At 51.1% G+C, this 6,000-nt stretch overlaps 1 protein-coding gene across 1 annotated transcript in view; it reads right to left on the bottom strand.

The window, feature by feature from the left end:
- Positions 1 to 1,536: 1,536 nt before the first annotated feature.
- The window catches only part of LOC129737070 (nascent polypeptide-associated complex subunit alpha, muscle-specific form-like), a 77,801-nt gene continuing 73,337 nt past the window's right edge, over positions 1,537 to 6,000 (bottom strand). Inside the window, exon 3 of the mRNA XM_055723869.1 lies at positions 1,537 to 2,921. The gene's annotated coding sequence lies outside the window, so the exon portion shown is untranslated. The remainder of the gene's footprint in view (positions 2,922 to 6,000) is intronic.

The following is a 6,000-nucleotide window of genomic DNA, read 5'->3' as shown; positions in this document are numbered from 1 at the left end:
GCAGCGAGCCCTGGCAGGGCTGTGCGGCGGGCCCAGAGGTGAGCAATATATGTACCCGCAGGAGCGCCTAATTGCTTTGGTTTAATGGGTTTTTAACTTAATCATTCTCCAGACGGAGGGAGCGAAGGGGAGCACCACTTGACAATGCTTCTGAGACACTTCAGCATGGAAGCGTGGAGTGGCTCCGCGCCGGTGGGCATGGGGAGGGACCCTAGGTGACTCCCAACAGCAACACATGCGTGGAAGGCTGTCAGATTCCTCCCTCTATGTAACGCTCAGCATTTTCTCTGCACCTTGGTATCCTGAACAACTATTTGTTACTTAACACAGATTGCTCCAGCGAGCAGCAAGGTACCAGGGGGTTAGCAGAGGAATTCCAACAGCCTTGTCTTAGTGACCATGTTGCTGCATTTCTTTGCTGCTTTGCAAAAACTGGGGCAGCTAAAAGGCACTTGATAAGTGTTGGCTGGCTTTTCGGGGGCTGTAGCCCTTCTACAACATGTTGCCGAGGGCAAACGTGAACTGTTTGATTTAAATACACCTTTTTCCTAATTCACCCTAGTAAAGCACACAGGCTCCTAATCAGTTTTGCTTTTGAGTCAAGTCTTAAAATGGTTTCTCCAATCAAGTATGGTATCTTTATAGAAAAAAACCTCGCAACAAAACCACCTCCAGAAATCCTCTTGCCTAAAGGGTGAAGAGAAGCACGTAGTGGTTTGTTTTCATAGGAAAATCAGTCTTTGTTCGGAGAATGAATCAAACATGCAGGGACTTTGACTTGGATGAGTTGAGCAGGCGTTTAGCAATACAGTTTTATAATATGTGCGTGATTTCTAATGAACTGCATGACAAGAAGGTGCTCAAAGCTGTGACTGGCAACAGCAGGACCATGTTTGGGAAGGAAGCTCTGCTTTGGTATTCAGCACAGTCCTGCCCACAACCAGAAACTCACTGCCTTATTGCAAGAGCTTATATCTGACTTTAAAATATGTAGATTTGTAAATAACATCTCCTGCTTGGAAAAAAATGTCTGCATTTATCTCAGGAGATATTTCCATCAGTATTTAACGGGAAATGGTTGTACGGATACATACGAATTCGGTCATGTTGCACTCAGCCCTGGAGACCCCTCTTCTCTCTTACCCAGCACAGTTGCTGTCAGGCCCCAGGGATGCTGTTCCTCTTCCTCCCTGCCCTGGCTGCCCTATGGACTGTCCTGGGGAGAGCCCACGCCTGGCATTCTGAGCTGGGTGGATACCTCCAGCGATACCAGAAAGGCTGAAAAATTAGCCCTTTCTTGGCAGTAACGCTGGGAGAGGGAGGGAGGTGAGAGGACTCCCAACTGGAAAGTGCCTTTTCTGCCCTCCTCTTTTGAAAACCATCCTACTGTGAATGTAATACTTTTTCCACAGCTCTAGGAAATACAATAATATGTTGCACATTCAAACCAGCTGCTCGTTTATTTTTTCAACTGCCTCTGAAAAATGCTTGTAATTAGGAAAAATCTATAACAAGAAGTACAAACAAATCAAAGTCTGTCATTAGCCAGAAAGAGTCGGCTCTCAGCCTTAGCTATGGTTTTATTAGATTAGAATAATGAAGCAGAAGCTATACAAAGAAAAACAAGTGCTTTGGAAAGGTCTGAAAATATACAGCCATCAGTTTAGAAAACACGTTTTCAAATTTAAACGTGAAGCTGTAAACCTGTTAGCTTGTGCTCTTCTAATGCCTCCTTCTGTGAGGCTGCGTGAACCTTAAATACTTTAGAAAAGGGAAATAAGAGGAAATTTTCTGTAACGGTTTAGATTTATGCTGCGGAACTGGCAGAACCAGCCCCAGACCAGATCCCCACGGGACTGGGAGGTGGCTCTGGGGTGTCCCCCCCAGCAGAGGTGCCCACAGAACTTTGGCAGTGGCCAACTGGTTTGAAGGGCAGCAGAAAGGCTGTGCCGGGTGGGACTCAAAGGTGGTGGTGGCGACATTATGGATTTGCCTTGTCTCCTTTGGGAGATTTAAGCCACCGCACAGAAATGCCATGCTCATGCAGGAGGAGTGTCACGGAGCGGTGCGCGCCGCGGCAGCTGGGACAGGCGGCAAGGAGAGGAAGGACCTCCTGGGGCGAGGGAATGGTCCCCAGAGCATCTGCACCGTGTCACACCTACGGGCACAGCTTCAGGACAGAAGCACGCTTCCATAGGTTTGTTTTCTGCAGGAAAGCTGTTTTCCTGGCTCTGGTACGGACCAGGCTCGGAAGCTGTAGCCTGCAGACCTTCCCTTTCGTTGCATGGCTCCCTACTTGCTTCCCACGATGTCTGGATGTGCAAGGAGTGTCAAAGGCCTCTGTGGCCTCAGGGACAAAACACGGGTGGGCTACTCACGGACACCGCTGCTGAAGGACCTGCTTCCTCGCAAGCACTAGAATAAGCCAGTTTTGAATCATCTCATGTTTCAACATTCATTTTCCCCCATCCATTTCTTTTAGTAACTGCTATATGGTAGTTTGTTGCTTTCAAAAACAAAACAAAAGTGACCTTGCCATTACGAGAAGAAAAACAGTTTCAAAAGTCTTTACCTGTGTGTTTTCTAATGTATAGTTGTGAGCTGGAAAAATAAGTCTTGACCTTAACGCTCCGTAACTGGAGGTGCTGCGGGGCTGCAGCCAGAGCATCCCATGGGGCAGGGCAGGTAGGACTCTTTGGTCCTGCTCCAGGGTCTAGGGCAGAGCTGGTGGCCCTGTGCAGGGTCAGGGTCAGGACTCCACAAGTGGCACTTCCCATCGTTAGGTCCAGACGACAGTCAAAGCCAGACTTCGGGCTCATCAGCTTTTCCTGGCGTTGACACTGGGGGTGGCGGTCCTGTCCTCATGCACGGAGACGGGGCAGCTGTCCCTGAGCCCAGGGGCTCCGCTGTGTGCTGGAAACCTGGTTGGAGAGGTAGTTTTTAATCTTAATTAGTTCTGGTTATTTTAAGCTATGAGTTCTGAAGCCTCGGTTTGTGGAATGCAAATGCACGTTATTCGGTCGGGGTGAGTTTGCAAGGCAGAAACAACGTCACCTGGCATGCACGTGGACATTTACCCGCAGGCAGCGATCCCGCTTCCTCGTACCGAGGGTCAGCACCATCTGAGAGTCAGTAACTTGGCTGGTAGCTTCCTTCAGCTGGTGACTTTAATGAGCAGGATCACTTGTGGCAGTGTTGAAGCAGGACAATAAAAATGACTTGGAGTTGAGCCCACATGGAGCACATGAATCCATACTCCAGGCCCCACCATCTAAATCCCTCATCTAAAAAACTTCAGGCTGTTTATGGACTACAGGTCACACCAGCCATGTACTCTGTGGTCCGTCATTCCTGGGAAAACCCCTCTGTGAACTGGAGTGGGTTCTAATTACAAATTTTTCAACTGTTTGTCCACAACCTTTTGCAGACAAGCCACGGAGGGCTCTGCTGCCCCCAGCAGCTGGGCAAGCCCCACCGCGCGCTGCCCGTCCCCCTCCAAGTGCTGCCCACCCAGCGCTGCCCGCTCCCCACAGCCTCTGCTTGGCCCTTTCCCCTGCTGGCACCCAGCTGCGGTAAGGGGAAGGGTGCTCTGGCCCATGGGTGCTGCCAGGGAGCATCCAGAGCAGCCGGCATCGCCCAGCCCCAGCCCTCGAGGGGCTGTGCAGAGCTGGAGGCAGAGCTCCCAAGGAATGTTTGTTTGTTGCTTCAGCACCAGCCACAAAAAAACCCACCCTAAACCAGGATAATTGAATATTCATCTTCCGTGAATTCTATTAATTCTGCATTTTGTGTTCTGAAAAGCAAAATAATTGCCGTAATTTCATTTCAAAACCTAAAGTAAATAACCATGAGCCTGTCATTTTTCTGCATGTTTTCATTGAAAGGAAATTTATCTGCCTGCCTGCTTTCATTATGAAATGATCGGCAGGGCCGCTAGAAGAGCAGCATATTTATTTTTACATTTCTCTGCAAAAGCCTATTTACTCTAAGTGGCACAGTTAACATTGCCAGTGATTTCTTTGTCCTGATTTTAAACAGCATTTTAAAACCCAGCATTAATTTAAACAAAATAATATAAATTAAATTATGTAGTTTGGTGCAGTTCAGCATTCCCCCTTTCAAAAGGCTATGCTTTTTTTTTAAACAACCCCTAAGGAGATGCACTTTAATATTAACCAGTGCTAAAAAAAAAAATTACTAAAAAGTTATTTTTTATCCACTAGAGAAAAGCACAGAGAAGAGATTAAGTTTAACTATGTAGGTCTGGGACCAAGTCCACATGGTACCTGCGGATGTGCAGATGGGGAGAGCTGGTGAGAGAGCCATGGGTGTGGGGTGGTTGGGTGGGTGCACAGGGTGGGTGGGTGGCAGCGCTCCACTCCAGCAGCTGTCTGGGTGAAGCAGCTAACGTGAGTCCTGGCTGGCAAAGGCTCCTGCCGGGGGGTGCCCATGCCAAGCGGTGTGTGCTGCCGCCTGCCCTCCCACATGGCGATTGCTTGGCCAGGGCTGGCAGTGAAAAGCTGCCGGCGAGAGGGCTGTAAGAAGCCGTTCTTATGCTTTCTACTCATCTCCTGGGCGGTGTGAAGGAAGTCTTCATATCTGGCCTTTTTTCTCACCCCCTTTACCTTCTCAACAATGTTGGCCAGACGGACTATTTTCTCATGAAAGAGAAACTCCTGTTCTTAAAATTGGGATCATCTGGTATCTGTGTCGTAGACGGTGTTTGTGCATGGGGACAGGGGGCGAAGGGAGCCGTGCCGCCCGTTCATCCCTCTGCTCTCGCGTGCTCGGGGCGCAGGCCAGCGGCACAGGGGCAGTGCCCACCGTCCTGCTGAGTGCCGCCCCCCTGCCACCCTCGCGGATGCCGGCGCAGCCGCTCAGCGGGCTGGGGGCAGCTCGCTGGGCTGGCGCCGGGGTGCCACACCTGAAGGCAGGGGATGCTTGGTATGTTCCTCATGCTGCTGCCGCAAGGTGTGTCTGCAAGGACACCCCATTACCCAGGGGGCGGTGGTGTGTGACACCTGCCTGCACCCTCACACTGCACGCAGGCAGCCTCAGGGCAAAGGGGCTCGGGGCTGCTGGTGCTGGAGCACCCCTCAAACAGCCGTGGCTCTGCAGCAGGCTGCTGGACACCTGCACACCGTTTTGTGGTGTTTTTTTTTCTAGAAATACATCCAGTAATTAGACCTGTCAGTTTACATAGAATTACCCCTGTTCACTTAACCACCAAACCATAACTTCAGAGATTCAATCTCATTATTTGTCCGGTGAGCTCGGCAGGATGATCCCTCTTCTCTCATTACGTTACAGAAGCGCTAAGCCTTTGCCCTGGCTGCTGTTTTCTCTGCTGCAGCTGGGACCAAGGGGATTTGGCAGGGCTCCTGCGGCAGCTGCCTTAGCCAAACAGATGAAGCCTCATTAGCACCTGTACCGGGATGTATTTATTTCCATTAAGACATCACGGAGTGTGCCATCCTACCGGGCACAGTGCAAACACAGCGGGAGACAAAGTCCTGCTCCCCTTTCCTCGAGAGCTCCCTCATCACTCAGCATCTGTTCAAACCACCTGCCAAAGCTGGGCTGCGCCCTGAGCGAGCTTGTCCGTAGCTCTGCCTCCTGCCTGGGCAGCCAACACTGGCACCCCTGGAGACGGGGCTGGGACAACCCTGCAGCATGTCCCTGTCCCTGGGAGGGCTGCTGCAGGGAGCCCTGGCTCTGGGGCAGGCCATGCGTACCTGTGCTGCGCTGCACAGCGTGGCTGACACCAGGGGTACAGGTGGGCTTACAAACCAAGCGCTTCGGGGGGGTCTTTATGCCCAGAGGGGGCTTTGCTGGTACCATGCCACCAGAGAACAGGAGCCCCCTAAGTCTCCAGGGGTTGTTTTTAACATGCTGGAGAAGGAAAGCCCAGTCTTTATATTCCTCCCACCCTCAAACACATCTGGGCTGACCAGAGCCAGCGTTCTGCCCTGGGCCGTTCAAAGGGGAGTGCTGGACCAG

The sequence above is a fragment of the Falco cherrug genome, chromosome 11, assembly GCF_023634085.1.
Source record: "Falco cherrug isolate bFalChe1 chromosome 11, bFalChe1.pri, whole genome shotgun sequence".
Classification (NCBI taxonomy): domain Eukaryota; kingdom Metazoa; phylum Chordata; class Aves; order Falconiformes; family Falconidae; genus Falco; species Falco cherrug.
The sequence above is the reverse complement of the archived record's forward strand: the minus strand, read 5'-3'. Positions and strand labels throughout refer to the sequence as shown.